Source organism: Arachis stenosperma, chromosome 5 (assembly GCF_014773155.1).
Source record: "Arachis stenosperma cultivar V10309 chromosome 5, arast.V10309.gnm1.PFL2, whole genome shotgun sequence".
NCBI classification, from domain to species: domain Eukaryota; kingdom Viridiplantae; phylum Streptophyta; class Magnoliopsida; order Fabales; family Fabaceae; genus Arachis; species Arachis stenosperma.
In genome coordinates this window covers 110,063,507-110,085,943 of record NC_080381.1, presented here as the reverse complement: position 1 = coordinate 110,085,943, position 22,437 = coordinate 110,063,507, and the positions used below count along the sequence as shown (strand labels likewise).

At 40.3% G+C, this 22,437-nt stretch overlaps 1 non-coding gene across 1 annotated transcript; it reads right to left on the bottom strand.

Moving 5' to 3' along the window:
- Positions 1–8,706: 8,706 nt before the first annotated feature.
- On the bottom strand, positions 8,707–8,814 carry LOC130983864 (small nucleolar RNA R71). Its single transcript, XR_009087835.1, has one exon. It is a non-coding gene; the product is annotated as a small nucleolar RNA R71 (small nucleolar RNA).
- Positions 8,815–22,437: the final 13,623 nt, after the last annotated feature.

Sequence of the window (22,437 nt, the reverse complement as noted above, 5' to 3'; positions counted from 1 at the left end):
CCTTGTCCTTTCTTCGTATACAACCCCATCCGTCCATCAAGGAAACATTCGTGCAATCCACACCCTTCATGCACACATGATTTCTCCTATATAAGTGAACCTTAGTGCACGCTCACTCCTTACATTCAAACCCCCACTCTCTACACTTCTGTTGGCACACTAAACCCTTCATCACGCATTGTTTTAACCAACCCACTTTTTATCTATCCGAAGCCTCAACCCACCTCAAAACAACAACTCAAGTCATGGCATCATCAAGCTCAAAGAGGCAAAAGAGAAAGGAACCCATGGAGAGTGTTCCCTTTGACGAGAAGAGATTCAAAACTGCCTTTCATGAACGAGAATTCGAGCGGATAAGGGCCAGAAAGATATTGCCAGAGTTAATCTTCCAAATCAATGCCAATGAATCACCACAGATTTTGAGGAAAATCAAACAGAGAGGGTGGCAATTGCTCACCAGTCCAGAGGGTAAGATCAATGGCAACCTCATCAAAGAGTTTTATGCAAATGTAGTTAGAGAGGAGAAGACCAAAGCCCCAACTTACAAAAGTTATGTGAGAGGAAGGGAGGTCGACTTCAGCCCAAGTGCCATAATAAGAGCTCTTCAATTGAAATTCCCTCATTTTGACGAGGAGAATTATCAGTCAAGGATAAGTAGAAGCCCTGATAAGGATGAGCTCTCAGAGATAGCATCAGATATCTGTGTGATAGCAGCTGATTGGGAGAGGTACTCAGATGGGAGACCAAAATTCATAAAAAGGGGAGACCTTCATCCTGAGGCCAAGGGGTGGTTCGAGCTTGTAAGAAGGTCCATCCTACCGGCTGCTAATAATTCAGAAGTTAACATCAACCGAGCCACTATGGTGCAATGCTTAGTACTAGGTGGGAAAATCAATGTGCATGAGCTTATTGCCGAAGGGATTCAAGAATCGGCTGAGAAAGTTGATTCGGGTGCCAGGCTTTGGTACCCCAGCACAATTCTCCGCTTGTGCAACAAGGCTAAGGTAGTATTTGAGGACAACAGTCCAGACTGGGTGAACCCAGGGAAGCCGATCACACGTGAGCGCATGGTCTACACCTCACTTGCTCAACAACTAAGAAGGCCACATATAGGAAGGCACAGAGCCCAGGAAGAAATTCATCAAGAGGAGTATCATCAGGAAGATTACCAACAAGAAGAGCAACACAACCCAGCCAACCTCAATATGAGTCATATCTTACATGCCATTGAGGATTTGGAGATGAAACATATGGAGGGACAAGAGTAAATACTTGCCATGCAGTCCAAATGGATGAAACAACAAGAAGAGTGGTAGAAATAACACATGGAGCAGCAACAGGAGCAATATTCACAACTCACTCAAGCCCTACACCAAGTAACAGAGAGGCAAGAGCGTCAAGACAAACGCCTTCAAGAGCTCAACCAGCGGCAATTAGCTCAGATGAAATCATTTAATGAGTTTAGTGTGCTGAATGAAGGAAGGCAGTTGCATAGAGAGGAATTCAGTGTAAACACTCAAGCCAGATTGAGCTATATGTCTGATAATATGCACCACCTACATTATGCCATTCCCACATATGAGGAGGTCCAAAAAGAGTTTGTTGAACGAGAAGAAGGGAAGGTGAAACAGCAGAAGGAAACTCTGAAGAAAAAAATGGAAGATGCTGGCTTCTGGAAGAAACTACTTGAAAAAAGCAAAGGGAGTGGGAGCACAAGCACTCAAGAAAAGCACCAAGAGGACAAGCATGGAGGGGAGCATGAGCAACCACATGAGTAAAAAGTGGTGGAGCTCCTTTCTTATTTTTTTTAGTTTATATTATCAATAAGGAGGATCTTGTATGAAATAGGACATGCCTCCATATTAGCTAGACAACTTTCAATTATGCATTCCGAATTTTATGATTAAGAAGTCAATGCTTGCTAGCCTTTATGTTACTGCATTCGTATCTTTACTTATTGTATGTTTGTCCTTAGAATCAAATGAAGAGAGAATGTTTATGTTTTGAAAGACCAGAGTAGAGTTCATAATGTGGAAGTGCATTCATGAATCTTTGGGGGTAGTCATAAGTTAGCTAAGTTGGTTCAACCACAAGGTTAGGATGACAACTATCTATCTTGAATGCTTTACTTTTGATATACCCATGAGACTAAGATAACAACAAGATCCTAATAAGAGAAAAGGGAAAGAACAATGGAAGTGAAAAACAAAAGAAAAAGAGTAAGCAATAAGGCTAGGCACCAATGGTTTACCTTAAGACATGTGTCTGTGGTGCTCCTGTGTGGGGGATCTACTTGGATGAATAAGCTCATTGGGGTGCTTTATCACCTGGTAACTTGGGTTAACTAACTCGGGATTATCAGCTGAAAATCCACTATCAAGAGTAACCCTCACCACAGAGCATTTAGTAACCCAAAAAGGTGCTGGACACCAAGGTCTGAAGGAAAGAAAATAAATAAACTATATGCCTGTGGTATGTATGTATGGGGGAGAGACTTGAGCAAGTAAGTCCTTAGGGGTGCTTCAACACCTAGCACCTTGAACCAACTGGTTCGGGAGTGTTGGCTGAAAGCTTATCCTAAAGAGTTGCCCCCTTACAAAACACTTAGCCTAAATAACACAAACAGCCCTTGAAATAACAATAAAAGGATCAATAAATATAGGTCTCATGGGACATAACAAAGTGAGTATTTTAGGAGATGATAAAGGTCTGAAAGCCAGCAGTGGGATGAACCTAAGTTGCTATGCATGAAACCACCATAAAATCAGTAATATGACTTCCACAAGAATGACTCATTTCTCTGGAGATTCCATTCATCATTCTCTTGTTCCAGTACTTGCTTAGGGACAAGCAAGCTTTAAGTTTGGAGTTGTGATGCCAGGGCATTTTGGTCAGTTTCACTGACCTTTTCTTTACTGTTTTTAGGTAATTTCATGCATTTTCTTAGGAAATAAGTTAGTTTTGGGCAGATATTCACTCAGACCTTGATTCAAGCATACATTGTGCATTTTACATTGTTTCATGAGGATTTTGCATGATTTTAATGACAAAATTGTATATTGCATTACCCATGACTTGGACTAGAACTTTGATGCACTCTATTGCTTGATTTCAGGACCAAAGGAAGCAAGGAATGGGAGGTAACTTGCAAAGTTAAGGAGAAAAGTAATTGCCAAAAACACTCTCAAAAGCCATCAATGCCCACGTTAAAGAGTCACGTTAACTAAGTTAACGTAAACTCTAACGTGGAGAAGAGAAGTTGAGCCAACGTTAGTGACACTTAACATTGTCACTAACGTTGGCCTAAGGTGCAAAGAGCCACGTTAACTCCCACGTTAACTTGGTTAACGTGGGACCTAACGTAAAAGATGGAGAGTTATCGACAACGTTAGTGACACTCAACATTGTCACTAACGTTGGAGCAACTACACAACCCCCAAGAGCCACGTTAACCTCCACGTTAACTTGGTTAACGTGGAAGCTAACGATGAGGAATGAAGAATGAGCCAACGCTAGTGACACTCAACATTGTCACTAACGTTGGGATGGCTAAGAATGGCCACGTTAGAAGCCACGTTAACCTAGTTAACGTGGACTCTAACGTGAGACCTAGGGGCACACTTGAACGTTAGTGACAATGTTAAGTGTCACTAACGTTCTCGAAGGTTGGCAAAAGCCACGTTAGAAGCCACGTTAACCTAGTTAACGTGAGTTTTAACGTGAAGCAAGAAAGGGCACACTTGAACGTTAGTGACAATGTTGAGTGTCACTAACGTTCTCGAAGGCTAACAAGGCAACGTTAAAAGCCACGTTAACCCAGTTAACGTGGGCTTTAACGTGAGGCAAAGGTGTGCATGGCAACGTTAGTGACAATGTTAAGTGTCACTAACGTTCTCGAACTTGTATTTTCACTAAATGTTAAATACCCCTAACGTCTTGAGCTAAAGTCTATGCCCACTTCACATTTTCTCTCTGCAAGTAAGCCAAGCCCAATTGAAGAAAGGAACTGCTTCAAGCTCAAAGATCCAGAGGCCCAAGACTTGAAGAGCTAACTAGAAGCTGAGAAGAGTAGTATATATAGGAGTAGTTTTGAAAGAGAGAGGAGCTTTTTGGGGAAGGAGCTAGGACAGAGAACTACTCTTTGTATTTACTTTCTTTGTACTTATAGCTTTGTCATGTATTCTCCATCTTTGATTTTGATTTCTAGAGCTATGAACAACTAAACCCCTTTCATTGGGTTAGGGAGCTCTGTTGTAATTTGATGGATCAATACTAATTTTCTTATTCTTCTTCTATCTTTCCTTTTGATTTTACTTGAAAGCTTTCGATCTTCATCTAATTGGATAGTGATCTTGGAAAAGAAGCTATTCAAACATGGATCTCTTCGGATCCTTGAAAGTGGAATGAAGAGATTAGCTAGAAATGCTTTCTCATGCTGGACCAAATTGAGTGTGGATGGGTATGTGGCTATAACCCTCTAAGCATTTGATTTGGGAAGTGCATGTGGTATAATCAGTGACCACACTTCATCTCTTCTCATGAGCAATTAACCAAGGAATTGGCTATTGATCAAGATTTGAGAGATTGAATTGCAAGAAATTGTGATTCAATCACTTAAGATTGCCAAGGAGATCAATGAGTGCATTGATTGAGGAAGAGATGAAAATGAAATTGATCCGGAGAATGCAACATCTCCTAAGCCCAATGAACTCCCCATTTCTGATCTTACCCATTCTCTTTATTTTCTGCAATTTACTTTTATGAGCAATTCCCCCATTCCCATTTACAATTCTGCTATTTACTTTCAGTCATTTACTTTCCCGCCATTTTAATTTCTGCAATTATCAACTCTATTCATGGATTCGCTCAACTAGATCATTCCTCTAATTAAAGTTGCTTGATCAATCAATCCCTGTGGGATTCGACCTCACTCTATTGTGAGTTTTTACTTGACGACAAATTCGGTACACTTGCTGAATGGGAATTTGTTGAGAGACAAGTTTTACCCCGATCAAGTTTGATGAGCAGATAATTTATACCCTTTTTGGCATTGTTTTTAGTATGTTTTTAGTATATTTTAGTTAGTTTTTATTATATTTTTATTAGTTTTTATTTAAAATTCACTTTTCTGGACTTTACTATGAGTTTGTGTGTTTTTCTGTGATTTCAGGTATTTTCTGGCTGAAATTGAGGGACCTGAGCAAAAATCTGATTCAGAGGCTGAAAAAGGACTGCAGATGCTGTTGGATTCTGACCTCCCTGCATTCGAAGTGGATTTTCTGGAGCTACAGAAGCCCAATTGGCGCACTCTCAATTGCGTTGGAAAGTAGACATCATGGGCTTTCCAGAAATGTATAATAGTCCATACTTTGCCCGAGATTTGATGGCCCAAACCGGCGTTCCAAATCAGCTCAAGAACTCCCGGCGTTTAACGCCGGAACTGGCACAAGAATGGGAGTTAAACGCCCAAACTGGCACAAAAGCTGGCGTTTAACTCCAAGAAAAGTCTCTACACATGAAAGCTTCAATGCTCAGCCCAAGCACACACCAAGTGGGCCCGAAAGTGGATTTTTATGTCATTTACTCATCTTTGTAAACCCTAAGCTACTAGTTATCTACAAATAGGACCTTTTGCTATTGTATTTTCATCTTGGTTCTTCTGGTTCCCTCTCTGGGGCCGAAGCCAATGATCACCATTATCACTTATATATTTTCAACGGTGGAGTTTCTACACACCATAGATTAAGGTGTGGAGCTCTGCTGTACCTCGAGTATTAATGCAATTACTATTGTTCTTCTATTCAATTAAGCTTATTCTTGTTCTAAGATATCACTTGTTCCTCAGCTTGATGAATGTGATGATCCGTGACACTCATCATCATTCTCACTTATGAACGTGTGCCTGACAACCACCTCCGTTCTACCTTAGATTGAGTGGATATCTCTTGGATCCCTTAATCAGAATCTTCGTGGTATAAGCTAGAATTGATGGCGGCATTCAAGAGAATCCGGAAGGTCTAAACCTTGTCTGTGGTATTCTGAGTAGGATTCAAGGATTGAATGACTGTGATGAGCTTCAAACTCGCGATTGTGGGGCGTTAGTGACAGACGCAAAAGAATCAATGGATTCTATTCCGACATGATCGAGAACCGACAGATGAATAGCCGTGTTGTGACAGAGCACATTGAACATTTTCACTGAGAGGACGGGACTGTAGCCACTGACAACGGTGATGCCCAACATACAGCTTGCCATGGAAAGGAGTAAGAAGGATTGGATGAAGACAGTAGGAAAGCAGAGAGACGGAAGGGACAAAGCATTTCCAAACGCTTATCTGAAATTCTCACCAATGAATTACATAAGTATCTCTATCTTTATTTTATGTTTTATTCATCTTTTAATCATTAATCCTCCATAACCATTTGAATCCGCCTGACTGAGATTTACAAGATGACCATAGCTTGCTTCATACCAACAATCTCGGTGGGATCGACCATTACTCGCGTAAGGTTTATTACTTGGACGACCCAGTGCACTTGCTGGTTAGTTGTGTGAAGTTGTGATAAAGAGTTGAGATTGCAATTGAGCGTACCATGTTGATGGCGCCATTGATGATCACAATTTCGTGCACCAAGTTTTTGGCGCCGTTGCCGGGGATTGTTTGAGTTTGGACAACTGACGGTTCATCTTGTTGCTTAGATTAGGTATTTTTCTTCAGAATTTTTAAGAATGAATTCTAGAGTTTCAAGGTGATGTTTTTATCATCACCAAAGCTGATTGATTCTCATCAATTTAGCTCTTGAATGCAATGTCCTGCTGAAACTTGGCTAGCCATGTCTAATCTTATTAGACTACAGCTTTAGACTAACATTGCATGATTCCTGGAATTCTTATTAAAAGTTTTGATCCTCTTTATTTTCTTTTTCCACATAATTTTCAAAAAATCCAAAAAAAATTACAAAATCATAAAAACCAAAAATACTTCTTGTTTGAGTCTAGTGTCTCATTTTAAGTTTGGTGTCAATTGCATGTTTCTATTCTTCTTGCATTTTTCGAATTCAATCATGTGTCTTCATTGATCTTCAAGTTGTTCTTGATGATTTTCTTACTCTGATCTTTAAATTCTCTTGTCTTGAGTGTTTTGTTGTTTCTCATATGCATTCTCAATTTGTTAGTGTCAATAGTATACAAACTTCTAAGTTTGGTGTCTTGCATGCATTGTTTATTTGATCTTAGTTGCATTTTGATTATTCCTCATTATTAAAAATTCAAAAAATTTTTAATTTGTGTCTTTTCAAGTCAATAATACAGAGAATTGAAGATTCAGAACATACAGCAGAGGAATTACACAGAAAAAGCTGGGCGTTCAAAACGCCCAGTGAAGAAGGAAAACTGGCGTTTAAACGCCAGCCAGGGTACCTGGCTGGGCGTTTAACGCCCAAAAGGGTAGCATTTTGGGCGTTAAAGGCCAGAATGGATACCATTCTGGGCGTTTAATGCCAGGATGGCACAAGAGGGAAGATTTTGTTTTTAATGCAAATTTTTTTCAAGTTTTCAAAATTTTTCAAAATCAAATCTTTTTCAAATCATATCTTTTCAATAATATATTTTCAAAATCAATTTCTTTCCATTTTCAAAAATACTTGCTAACAATTAATGATTTGATTAAACATTTCAAGTATGTTGCCTTTTCTATTGAGAAAGGTTTAATGTCTGAATCATATCTTTTAAATTTCTTGTTAGCCAAGTCATTAATTTTCAAAATCAAATCTTTTTAAATTATTTTTCAAATCATATCTTCTAAATCATATCTTTTTAAAACTATATCTTTTCAATCATATCTTTTTTATTTCTAATTTCAATATCTTTTTCAAAAATCACTTTATTTCTTTCCCAATCTCAGTTTTCAAAAATCATATACCATTTTTCAAAATTTCTTTTAATTAATTCACTTTAATTTTCGAAAAATTTTTCCCCTCTTCTCACATTCTTCTATTTATGGACTAACACTCCTCCTCAATGCACAATTCGAACTCTATCTTTCTTGATAAGGTCGAATTCTTCTACCTCTTCCTTCTATTTTTCTTTTCCTCTGACACCTCAAGGAATCTCTATACTGTGACATAGAGGGTTCCATATTTTCTTGTTCTCTTCTCTTTCATATGAGCAGGAGCAAAGACAAAAGCATTCTTGTTGAGGTTGACCCTGAACATGAAAGGACCTTAAAGCGAAAGCTAAGAGAAGCTAAAGCACAACTCTCTGTAGAGGACCTAACAGAAATCTTCAAACAAGAAGAAGACATGGCAGCCGAAAACAACAACAATACCAACAATGCAAGAAAGGTGCTGGGTGACTTTACTGCACCTACTCCCGACTTCTATGGGAGAAGCATCTCTATCCCTGCCATTGGAGCAAACAACTTTGATCTTAAGCCTCAATTAGTTTCTCTAATGCAACAGAATTGCAAGTTCCATGGACTTCCATTGGAAGATCTTCATCAGTTTTTAGCTAAATTCTTGCAAATCTGTGACACTGTCAAGACCAATGGGGTTGACCCTGAGGTCTACAGACTTATGCTATTCCCTTTTGCTGTAAGAGACAGAGCTAGGATATGGTTGGACTCACAACCTAAAAAAAGCCTGAACTCTTGGGAAAAGCTAGTCAATGCCTTCTTGGCAAAGTTCTTTCCACCTCAAAAATTGAGTAAGCTTAGAGTGGAAGTCCAAACCTTCAGACAGAAGGAAGGTGAATCCCTCTATGAAGCTTGGGAAAGGTACAAACAATTGATCAGAAAGTGTCCTTCTGACATGCTTTCTGAATGGAGCATCATAGGTATCTTCTATGATGGTCTGTCTGAACTGTCCAAGATGTCATTAGACAGCTCTGCTGGAGGATCTCTTCATCTGAAGAAGACACCTGCAGAAGCTCAAGAACTCATTGAAATGGTTGCAAATAACCAATTCATATACACTTCTGAAAGGAATCCTGTGAACAATGGGACGAATCAGAAGAAATGAGTTCTTGAGATTGATACTCTGAATGCCATATTGGCTCAGAACAAAATATTGACTCAGCAAGTCAATATGATTTCTCAAAGTCTGTCTGGAATGCAAGCTGCACCAGGCAGTACTAAGGACGCTTCATCTGAAGAAGAAGCTTATGATTCTGAGAACCCATCAATGGAAGAGGTGAATTACATGGGAGAATCCTATGGAAACACCTATAATCCTTCATGGAGAAATCATCCAAATCTCTCATGGAAGGATCAACAGAGACCTCAACAAGGTTTCAACAACAATAATGGTGGAAGAAACAGGTTTAGCAATGGCAAGCCTTTTCCATCATCTTTTCAGCAACAGACAGAGAATTCTAAGCAGAGCCACTCTGACTTAGCAACTATGGTCTCTAATCTAATCAAAATCACTCAAAGTTTCATGACTGAGACAAAGTCCTCCATTAGAAACTTGGAGGCACAAGTGGGTCAGCTGAGTAAGAAAGTTACTGAACTCCCTCCTAGTACTCTTCCAAGCAATACAGAAGAGAATCCAAAAGGAGAGTGTAAGGCCATCAACATGGCCGAATTTGGAGAGGAGGAAGAGGTAGTGATCGCCACTGAGGAAGACCTCAATGGACGTCCACTGGCCTCCAATGAGTTCCCTAATGAGGAACCATGGGAATCTGAGGCTCACACTGAGACCATAGAGATTCCATTGGATTTACTTCTGTCATTCATGAGCTCTGATGAGTATTCTTCCTCTGAAGAGGACAAAGATGTCACTGAAGAGCAAGTTGCTAAGTACCTTGGAGCAATCATGAAGCTAAATGACAAGTTATTTGGTAATGAGACTTGGGAGGATAAACCCCCTTTGCTCACCAAAGAACTGGATGACTTGACTAGGCAGAGATTATCTCAAAAGAGACAGGACCCTGGGAAGTTCTCAATACCTTGTACCATAGGCACCATGACCTTTGAGAAGGCTTTGTGTGACCTAGGGTCAAGCATAAACCTCATGCCTCTCTCTGTAATGAAGAAGCTAAGGATCTTTGAGGTGCAAGCTGCAAGAATCTCACTAGAGATGGCAGACAATTCAAGGAAACAAGCTTATGGACTTGTAGAGGATGTTCTGGTAAAGATTGAAGACCATTACATCCCTGATGTTTTCATAGTCCTAGAGACTAGGAAGTGCATGGATGAATCCATCATCCTTGGCAAACCCTTCCTAGCCACAGCAAAGGCTGTGATTGATGTTGACAGAGGAGAATTGATCATTCAAGTGAATGAAGAATCCTTTGTGTTTAAGGCTCAAGGATATCCCTCTGTAACCATGGAGAGGAAGCATAAAGAGCTTCTCTCAAAACAGAGTCAAACAGAGCCCCCACAGTCAAACTCTAAGTTTGGTGTTGGGAGGCCACTACCAAATTCTAAGTTTGGTGTTGAACCCCCACATTCAAACTTTAAGTTTGGTGTTGGGAGGTTCCAATATTGCTCTGAACATCTGTAAGGCTCCATGAGGGCCCACTGTCAAGCAACTGACATTAAAGAAGCGCTGTTGGGAGGCAACCCAATGTTATATTTATCTATTTTCTTTTGTTATTTTATGTTTTCTATAGGTTGATGATCATGTGAAGTCACAAAATCAATTGAAAAAGCAAAAATAGAATGAAAAACAGAAAGAAAAATAGCACACCCTGGAGGAAAACTTGCTGGCATTTAAACGCCAGTGAAGATAGCAAAATGGGCGTTTAACGCCCAGTCTGGCACCATTCTGGGCGTTTAACGCCAGAAAGGGGCACCAGACTGGCGTTTAACGCCAGGAATGGGCAAGGAGCTGGCGTTAAACGCCAGAAATGGGCACCAGCCCGGTGTTTAACGCCAAGATTGGTAGAAAGAGCATTTTTGCTCGCCACTTGGTGCAGGGATGAGTTATCCTTGACACCTCAGGATCTGTGGACCCCACAGGATCCCCACCTACCCTACCATCCAAATTCAAACCAATTTCCCTCCCAAACCCACCCATAGTGGCCGAACCCTACCCCTCTCTCCACCCCTATATAAACCCATCTTCACTCCTTCATTTTCACACAACCTATACACTCTATCTCCCCCTTGGCCGAACCACAAAAGCCTCCTCTATCTCCTCCATTTTTCTTCTTCTTATACTCTTTTCTTTCTTCTTTTGCTCGAGGACAAGCAAAATTTTTATGTTTGGTGTGGTAAAAGCGTTGCTTTTTGTTTTTCCATAACCATTTATGGCACCTAAGGCCAGAGAAACCTCTAGAAAGAGAAAAGGAAAGGCAAAAGCTTCCACCTACGAGTCATGGGAAATGGAGAGATTCATCTCAAGGGTGCATCAAGACCACTTCTATGAAGTTGTGGCCAAGAAGAAGGTGATCCCCGAGGTCCCTTTCAAACTCAAAAAGGGTCAACTTTGATCAAAGGTTGGACCAAGTCCTCATGGATACCACTAAGAAAAGGATGGAGCAAACAAGAGATCCCACTCATGGACATGAGCATGAGGAAACTCCTCATCACGAAATCCCTGAGATACCTCAAGGGATGCACTTTCCTCCACAAAATTTTTGGGAGCAAATCAACACCTCCCTAGGAGAGTTAAGTTCCAACATGGGACAACTAAGGGTGGAGCACCAAGAACATTCCATCCTCCTCCATGGAATTAGAGAAGACCAAAGAGTCATGAGAGAGGAGCAACAAAGGCAAGGAAGAGACATTGAGGAGCTCAAGCACTCCATAAGATCTTCAAGAGGAAGAACAAGCCGCCATCACTAAGGTGGACCTATTCTTTAATCTCCTTGTTCTTTATTTTTCTGTTTTTCGAATTTTTATGCTCATGTTTATCTATGTTTGTGTCTTATTACATGATCATTAGTGTCTTAGTGTCTATGCCTTAAAGTTATGAATGTCCTATGAATCCATCACCTTTCTTAAATGAAAAATGTTTTTATTACAAAAGAACAAGAAGTACATGATTTCGAATTCATCCTTAAAACTAGCTTAATTATTTTGATGTGGTGACAATACTTTTTGTTTTCTGAATGTATGCTTGAACAGTGCATATGTCTTTTGAATTTGTTGTTCAAGAATGTTAAAATTGTTGGCTCTTGAAAGAATGATGAAATAGGAGAAATGTTACCGAGGATCTGAAAAATCATAAAAATGATTCTTGAAGCAAGAAAAAGCAGTGAATTCAAAAAAAAAAAAAAGCAGAGAAAGCCAATTGCCCTTTAAACCAAAAGGCAAGGGTAAAAATAAGAAGGATCCAAGGCTTTGAGCATCAATGGATAGGAGGACCCACAGGAATAAAATCCTGGCCTAAGCGGCTAAACCAAGCTGTCCCTAACCATGTGCTTGTGGCGTGAAGGTGTCAAGTGAAAACTTGAGACTGAGCGGTTAAAGTCATGATCCAAAGCAAAAAGAGTGTGCTTAAGAACCCTGGACACCTCTAATTGAGGACTCTAGCAAAGCTGAGTCACAATCTGAAAAGGTTCACCCAGTTATGTGTCTGTGGCATGTATGTATCCGGTGGTAATACTGAAAAATAGAGTGCTTTGGGCCACGGCCAAGACTCATAAAGTAGCTGTGTTCAAGAATCAACATACTTAACTAGGAGAATCAATAACACTATCTGAATTCTGAGTTCCTATAGATGCCAATCATTCTGAACCTCAAAGGATAAAGTGAGATGCCAAAACTGTTCAGAGGCAAAAAGCTACTAGTCCCGCTCATCTAATTGGAGCTAAGTTTCATTGATATTTTGGAGTCTATAGTATATTCTCTTCTTTTTATCCTATTTGATTTTCAATTGCTTGGGGACATGCAACAATTTAAGTTTGGTGTTGTGATGAGCGGATAATTTATACGTTTTTTGGCATTATTTTTAGTATGTTTTTAGTATATTTTAGTTAGTTTTTATCATATTTTTATTAGTTTTTATTTAAAATTCACTTTTCTGGACTTTACTATGAGTTTGTGTCTTTCTTTGATTTCAGGTATTTTCTGGCTGAAATTGAGGAACCTGAGCAAAAATTTGATTCAGAGGCTGAAAAAGGACTGCAGATGCTGTTGGATTCTGACCTCCCTGCATTCAAAGTGGATTTTCTAGAGCTACAGAAGTCCAACTGGTGCGTTCTTAATTGCGTAGGAAATTAGACATCCTGGGCTTTCCAGCAATGTATAATAGTCCATACTTTGCCCGAGATTTGATGGCCCAAACTAGCGTTCCAAATCAGCTCAAGAACTCCCGACGTTTAACGCCGGAACTGGCATAAGAATGGGAGTTAAACGCCCAAACTGGCACAAAAGCTGGCGTTTAACTCTAAGAAAAGTCTCTACACATGAAAGCTTCAATGCTCAGCCCAAGCACACACCAAGTGGGCCCGGAAGTGGATTTTTATGTCATTTACTCATATTTGTAAACCCTAAGCTACTAGTTATCTACAAATAGGACCTTTTGCTATTATATTTTCATCTTGGTTATTCTGGTTCCCTCTCTGGGGCCGAAGCCAATGATCACCATTATCATTTATGTATTTTCAACGGTGGAGTTTCTACACACCATAGATTAAGGTGTGGAGCTTTGCTGTACCTCGAGTATTAATGCAATTACTATTGTTCTTCTATTCAATTCAGCTTATTCTTGTTCTAAGATATCACTTGTTCCTCAACTTGATGAATGTGATGATCCGTGACACTCATCATCATTCTCACTTATGAACGTGTGACTGACAACCACCTCCGTTCTACCTTAGATTGAGTGGATATCTCTTGGATCCCTTAATCGGAATCTTCGTGGTATAAGCTAGAATTGATGGCGGTATTCAAGAGAATCCGGAAGGTCTAAACCTTGTCTGTGGTATTCTGAGTAGGATTCAAGGATTGAATGACTGTGACGAGCTTCAAACTCGTGATTGTGGGGCGTTAGTGACAGACGCAAAAGAATCAATGGATTCTATTCCGACATGATCGAGAACCGACAGATGAATAGCCGTGCTGTGACAGAGCGCGTTGAACATTTTCACTGAGAGGACGGGACTGTAGCCACTGACAATGGTGATGCCCAACATACAGCTTGCCATGGAAAGGAGTAAGAAGGATTGGATGAAGACAGTAGAAAAGCAGAGAGACGGAAGGGACAAAGCATCTCCATACGCTTATCTGAAATTCTCACCAATGAATTACATAAGTATCTCTATCTTTATTTTATGTTTTATTGATGCATGGAAACTTGTCTCTCAACAAATCTCCCTTCGGCAAGTATACCGAATTATCGTCAAGTAAAACTCACTATAGAGTGAGGTCGAATCCCACAAGGATTGATTGGTCAAGCAACTTTAGTTAGAAGAATATGCTAGTTGAACCAAATAGAATTTAGATTTAGATGCAGAAATTTAAATGACTAGAAAGTAAATAGCAGAAATTAAAGTGCAGAATCTGAAATGAGAAATTGGGGTAATGCTCATAAAAGTAAATTGCAGAAATTAAAGAGAATGGGTAAGATCAGAAATGGGGAGATCATTGGGTTTAGGAGATGTTGCAATTCTCCGGATTAAGTTCATTCTCATCTCTTCCTCAATCAATGCATTCATTGATCTCCTTGGCAATCTTAAGTGATTGAATCCCAATTCCTTGGTAATCCAATCTCTCAAATCTTGATCAATAGCCAATTCCTTGGTCAATTGCTCATGAGAAGAGATGAAGTATGGTCACTGATTATACCACATACATTTCCCAATTCAAGTATTGAGGGGATTATAGTCACATATCCATCCCAACCCAAATTGGTCCAGCATGAGAAAGCAATTCTAGCATGATCTCTTCATTCCTCTTCCAAGGTTCCGAAGAGATCCAATTATGGAGAGTTTCTTTTCCAAGATAACTAACCAATTGAATTAAGATTGAAATCTTTCTAGTAAAATCAAGAGAAAAGATAGAAGAAGAAGAATGAAAACTAATATTGATCCATCAAATTACAGCAGAGCTCCCTAACCCAATGAAAGGGGTTTAGTTGTTCATAGCTCTAGGAATCAAAAAATGGCAGAAAAGAAGAATCCATGCTAGAAGTATAGAAAAGTAAATATGTAGAGAGTAGTTCTCCCAAGTACAAAAAGTAAAAAGGTCCTCATCTAGTTCAAAACTACTCCTATATATACTACTCTTCATGATCTTCTAGTGAATTCTTCAAGTCTTGGATGTGGGCTTTGGACCTTGAGTTAAAGCAATTCTCATCTTTAGTGGGCCCAGCTTGCAGAGAAATATGAATTAGGCTCAGGCACTTAGTGAGATTAATCATGGAATACATTTCTGGGAGCGAGAACGTTAGTGGCATTCACCTTTTCTACTAACGTTCCACCCTTATATGCCCACGTTATTCTCAACGTTAGAAGTCTTAACGTGACTTCTAACGTTCCTTCTCAATTCTTGGCCAACGTTAATGGGACTCACTTTTCCCATTAACGTTGGCTTGTGCCCCTTTTTGCAAACGTTAATGGGAATCACTTTTCCCATTAACGTTGCTTGCCTTTTGTCCCTTACGTTAGGTCTCACGTTAGCTTAGCTAACGTAGCTCTTAACGTGGGCACCTATCACCTTCGAGAGCGTTAGTGACACTCACCTTTGTCACTAACGCTCTAATTGCCTTAAACCCCTACGTTAAAACCTACGTTAACTAAGTTAATGTGGCTCTTAACGTAGTAATGAAGCCTTCTTCCAACGTTAGTGACAAAAGTGAGTGTCACTAACGTTGGCTCTTTGAACCCCACTCCACGTTAACTTTCACGTTAACAATCTTAACGTGAGAGTTAACGTAGGCAATGCAATTGATCCAACGTTAGTGACAAAAGTGAGTGTCACTAACGTTGGCCTTGTTGATCCTCATCCACGTTAGAGTTTACGTTAACTTAGTTAATGTGACTCTTAACGTGGGGCGTTGCCTAGTTTCCCAACGTTAGTGGTGTTCACTTTTACCACTAACGTTGAGGAGAAACGTTATTGGAGTTCACGTTTTTCATTAACGTGGAGTCCCCTTTTTCTTCTACGTTAAGTACCACGTTAACTTAGTTAACGTGGCTCTTAACGTAGGCTATGAATGGCTTCGCAGGCGTTATTGGTGATCACTTTTCTCATTAACGTTGCAAGCCAATTGCCATCCCACGTTAGTAGTCACTTTAACTAAGTTAACGTGAATGCTAACGTGATTCTTCCATGCTTCATTTGTCCTGAAATCAAGCAATTAAAGTGCATCAAAGCTCTAGCCAAAATCATGAGATTATGCATCATTAAAATATCATGTAATTCTGGTAGAAATCTCATGAAATCATGCAAAATTCACAATAGTTGCTTGAATGAAGGTGTAAGTGTATTTTCACCCAAAACTTGCCTTGTTTACTAGGAAAATGCATGAAACTACCCTAAAACAGTAAAGAAAAGGTCAGTGAAAATGGCCTAGATGCCCTGGCATCATTTATTCATCTTTTAATCATTAATCCTCCATAACCATTTGAATCCGCCTAACTGAGATTTACAAGATGACCATAGCTTGCTTCATACCAATAATCTCCGTGGGATCGACCCTTACTCGCGTAAGGTTTATTACTTGGACGACCCAGTGCACTTGCTGGTTAGTTGTGCGAAGTTGTGATAAAGAGTTGAGATTGCAATTGAGCGTACCATGTTGATGGCGCCATTGATGATCAAAATTTCGTGCACCAGAGCTCTTTGTGATATTCAAAGCACTCATGCATGTGTTGAGCACTTAGTCCAATTCCTAGTTATAGTGCATACAATCAGGGTCAAGTCTCAATTCACCAAAAAGACCACTCACATTGATTTGCTTGGGACAAGAAAAACTTAAGTTTGGTGTTGTGATGACTTACATCATCTACCCTTTTTCTTGCATAAAAAGGACCATAAAAGAGGCATAATCTCATTTGATTAATGCAATTCATGCTTTAATTGATGAATATCATAGTACATTGCTTTAAAATGAGTTTGTGCTGGATTTCAGGTAGAGAAGACATCAAAAATGGGAAAGAAAACAACAAAACAAGTGGGGCGTGTGAAGCAAGCGTGCCACTTAGAAGAAACGCCACAAAAATGTGTTGGTGTGGCACGCCAGAAGCTGGGCGTGGCACGCTGGTACAACATTCCAGAGAGCAAAATTGAAGACCATCAAAGGGGCGTGGCACGCGAACTCGTTACTAGAAGAACCATCACTATGGTGTGCCACTTTGTGTTGAAGGCGTGGCACGCCAGCCCTAGAGTTCACTTGGGCGTGCCACTTGAGGACCAAGGCGTGGCACGCCAAGCTTATAAGACCCACAATTGAATGGGCGTGCCACTTGAGCAACAAGGCGTGGCACGCCAGTGAACAAGGAGACAATGCAAAAGCTGGGCGTGCCACTTGGTATCGAAGGCGTGGCACGCCACCTCAAGAAGTCCCACTAAGGCGTGCCATTTGAGCAATAAGGCGTGGCATGCCAGCACCTAAGGAGGCCAAATAAAGTTGGGCGTGCCACTTGGTATCAAAGGCGTGACACGCCAGCTTAATTATCTCACTTTGGCGTGCCACTTAAACATCCAGGCGTGGCACACCAACATCTGGGACCATGGCAAATGACGGGCGTCACACGCCAGTCTCATGGTGTGACACGATGGTAGTGTTTTCCAAAGGAGGAGTTAAAGGGCCAGTGAACTCAGGCGTGCCACTTGGGAGATGAGGCGTGGCACGCTAGCAAGAAGATGAAGCAAATGAAGGGCGTGACACGCCGGTCTCTTGGCATGGCATGCTGGTAGTATTTTTCAGAGCGGATGAAGAGGAGCCAATGAACTCAGGCGTACCACTTGGATGGCGAGGCCTGGCACGCCGGCAAGGGGGTGAAGCTTTAAGAAGGGTGTGGCACGCCAGACCCTGGGCGTGCCATGCTGGTACAAATCTCCAGAAGCATAGAGATAAGGGAAGTGACCTTGGGCTTGCCACTTTGGTTCGAAGGCCTGGCACGCCAGGTCGCTTTGCCCTTTAAAATTCCTTGGGCGTGCCACTTTGGTTCGAAGGCATGGCACGCCAGGATACTTTGCCCTTTAAAATGTCCTGGGTGTGCCACTTAGGCTCGAAGGCGTGGCACGCCAGGGGTGAAACAGAGGACGGCGTGCCACTTGAATGGAGACGCGTGGCACGCCAAATCAGAAACAGAAGGAGCGTGACACGCCAGAGAAGCGCCAGTCACACGCCAACTGGAAGATCACATTTGTTGAGTTTCTTTTCCCTCCAAATTGTAATTTTCTTTTCACTTTTGTAATTTTCTTTTATTTTCTAGATCTAGGAGTAGTATAAATACCCTTGGAAGTATTGGAAAAGAGGTTAGCAAGTCATAGAGTTTAGTTTTGGGGGATTTCACTTTTAGTTTTCACACTTCATCTCTTCCATTTTTTGTACTTTCTCTCTGAGCTATGAGTAGCTAAATTCCCTCTCATTGAGAGAGGGAGCTCTATTGTACTTGATGGATTAATGATAGTGAATTTCTTCTTCTCTTCATCTTCTCTTTGATTTGCTAGAAGGAATTTCGATTTTAATGCTTAGTGTTCAATTAACTTGGAAAAGAGATTGAATGCAAAATGGGTTTCATGGGAACCTTGGAAAAGGAAACATGAAACCATGCTAGAAATCCCTTGGCGCGTGCGCGTCCTGCGTGCGTGCGCGTCGATGCTGTCTTCTGCCTCAACCATGTATGCGCGTACCATGCGTGCGTCTGCGTCCTTGGTAGCGTTCGTTAAGTGAACGCTATGTTCACGCCATGAATGCTGTTCACGCGTGCGCATCAAGTACGCGTGCGTGTGGATGATGAAATCCCCCTTCTGCGTCCAGCGTCATGTACGCGTCTGCGCCCATCACCACTCTTGTCATATCGACGCGTGCGCGCCATGTTCGCGTGCGCGTCGATGCCCATCTTTGAATTGAAACTTGAAAGTATCGCAGGCGTTCATTCAGAGTGAACGCTGCGTTCTTGACTTGTGAACATTGATCTTCCATCCATGCGTGCGCGTGATGTACGCGTCCTCGTGGATGGTCAACATTGTTGTTCCGCGCAGAAGCGTCTTGTACGGGTGCGCGTCTCCTATGAACGTAGCGTTCATCAATTGAACGTAGGGTTCACTTGCACCATATATTTTTCAGCTTCTCTTTCTTCATCTTTCTACCTGCCATTAATCAAACAAGCAGTCAAAGTCTCACCAAAATCATAAGGTTCATAAAAATCAACTAAATTGTGCATAAACCTCATGATTTTGTATAAAATTAACCATGTTTGATTGAGCCATGATAACATACAATTTCACTCCAATTACTTACTTATCATGTAAGAAAGTGTAATAAACCTAATAAAAGCAAAGAAAAATGCTAGTAAAACTAGCATAAGATGACTTGTCATCACAACACCAAATTTAAACCTTGCTTGTCCCCAAGCAAGAAAAGAATTATGCACAAAGTTTTTTTTTAGTTGGAACAGATTGAGGAATAACTTGTAGTGCCTTGTGAGTGAAGTGATTAAGTGAGAGTGGGGTGAACTCTAGATTAAATGTTCATGGAAGGGCTTCAATGCTTATTTGTCCCTACATCTTGGAAGTTTTAGGTCCTAGGATTTTTATTCAAATGATATCATGGAGATCTCTTTATAAGTAATCACCTTGAAGCAGCTCATGATTTCTGTGTCTTGGCATTAACTCTAAGTGTCATGTCTCAAAGTGGCTCTTTAGATAAACATTCAATCAATACTCCCAAACTAGTTGGTCTTAGGGTATTAGCTGTTGAAGCACCCCTTAGGATTTACTTGCTCAAGTATCTCTCTTTGACACAATTCTACCACAAGCATTTAACTAGGATAGTAACTCTTTGAGTTCTTCTTTCTTTCTTTTCTTCCTAGCAATTGATGCTCAGAGCCTTTGCCATGTTATTTTTTTTTTCTATTTCTTTTATTTTCTTTTGTTGCTGCTTCTTGGATCAGTAAATATTTGAGTATCTCCACAACATTTCTCTGAATTCTATTTCCTGCCTATGAGCTCCCATACAAGTTTTCATAAACATGCAACCTCAATACACAATCATACAACTAGAACCACCACTTCTCTTAATCTTTTGCTTGCCTCAGAACAAATTGTTGATTCCTCAATCATTCTTTTCAAAGAATTGTTCCTTGATGTATTTTTGAGATATTGAGTGCAAGCAAGTTTTCAAGAGTATAGTGTCATGATATATCAAGCAATCATTATTGGACTACAGAGAAGCTATTCTAAACAGACAAATAGGGATACAGTATTACTTTCAATCAAACCAGTTTTCCATAATAAAATAAGCACTTGACAATACAACCTGTTGGAGTTCTCTTGCTTAGTCCTTCATCATTCTCCTCAACTTTTGTGCTTTTCTTGTTGATGATGTATAGTCCTTCAAAATGCTGACTAGTTCTCTGCAATGATAGTGGAAGTTCCTTGTTCCCAAGCACTTGAAAAATGGTTAATCATACATGAATGTTGGTAGGTTTTTGAACTTACTTTGGTGTGTTTCCATGACTATCTGTTGTGCATCTGGTGAAACCTTGTGCTTCTAAAGAAGATAAAATGAACTAGAAACTAAACGTTTTAAGTAGTCTCTCCGATTGTTTGGGGTTAGTGATCAATCTTGCAGAGGAGTGTAGTATGTTCTTAATGAACTCTTTGGTGGAACACCAAACTTAAAACCACACATTCACTCTAAGATTTGTTTTTGGTGTGCAACACCAAACTTAGCTCCTTGCAATACAGAGAAATCTACTTCACTCTTTATTTAAATAGCTACGAAAAGAAAACTACCTCTGATTGGGTTGCCTCCCAACAAGCACTCTTTTAATGTCACTAGCTTGACATTGGTTCCCTTTTAAGGTGGTTGATGATCATAGTGTCTCAGCTTGTCTCCTTTTACTGTAAACCTTCTTCCTGTGCCTTGATGAATAATTTCCACATGCTCCAATGAAAGTACTTTGCTTACTGCATAATAATCATTTGATTGTGGATAGGTATCCCACTGTTGGTAGATTAGCTTCACTTTGTTTCCCTATGAGAAACCTTCAGTTGGAATTTTTTGTTTTTCCACCCTTTTTGCGACCTTTTTCTTGCTTTTCTTTCCTTCTTTCTTGACATCCGGCTTCATGTTGGAAATTTTCTTCTCAACCATTAGTCTTATAGCCTCTGTATGTGACCCTTTTTCAGCCTTCTCATCTTCATTACCCTTCTGCTTTTCTCCACTGTCTGTCTTTTGCTTCAACGGTGGGTTGATGAGTGTTTCTTTGGGTTTTTCCTTTCAGTTCAAGTCTTGCTCTTCAATTTTCATGCAACTTTTCTCTTCAGCATGATGTTGCATCTCCTTAAAGACATTTAGAGTGAGCTGCTCATCATGTGCTCTCAAAGTCATTTCTCCTTTCTCCACATCAATGATGGCCCTTACTGTGGCCAAGAAAGGTCTTCCTAATATGATGGAATCATCTCCTTCTTCATTTAAGTCCAAGATCACAAAATCTGCTGGAAATATGAACATTTCCACCCTAACTAGGAGACTCTCAACCACTCCATTAGGGGTTACCATTGATCTATCAGCAAGTTGTAAGGTCATCCTTATAGGCTTTACTTCTTCTATAGACAACTTTCTCATCATAGATAAAGGCATCAGGTTGATGCTTTATCCTAAATCACATAATGCCTTATCAATGGACATATTGCCAATAGTGTAGGGTAAGAAAAAACTCCCAGGATCTTTAAGCTTTGGTGGTAAACCTCTCTGGATCACTGCACTGCATTCTTGGGTCAAGATCACTGTTTCCTTTTCATTCCAGCTTCTCTTCTTGTTAATGAGTCCCTTGAGAAACTTTGCATATAGAGGCATCTACTCCAATGCTTCAGCAAGTGGGATATTGATTCCAGCTTCTGAAAAACTTCTAGGAACTTGGGAAATTGTTGATCCTTAAGCTTTTTTCTGAATCTTTGAGGAAATGGAAGAGGGGAAGTATAAGGCTTCGCCTCTTTCTTCTTCTCTTGTGGATGTTCTTCCATGACTTGTTTTCCCTTCTTTGAGACTTGTGGTTCTTCCTCCTCCTTGTTGATCTTCTCCTGGTCTTTCTCCTCAGCCATCATTCCTTATTTATTGTTAACCTTGTCACCTTCTAATGTCCTTCCACTCCTGAGTTGGATTGCTTTGCATTCTTCTTTGGGATTTAGAATGGTATCACTTGGGAGAACGTTGGTTGGCCTTTCAGCTTGTCTGGCCAATTGTCCTATTTGTCTTTCAAGATTTTTCATGGTGACCTCTTATCTATCTTAACTCTTAATTAGATTTTCTTGCCCCTTTGCTAGATCCTGTGTGGTTTGAGCAAGTGCTTGTAAGGTTTCCTTAAGAGCT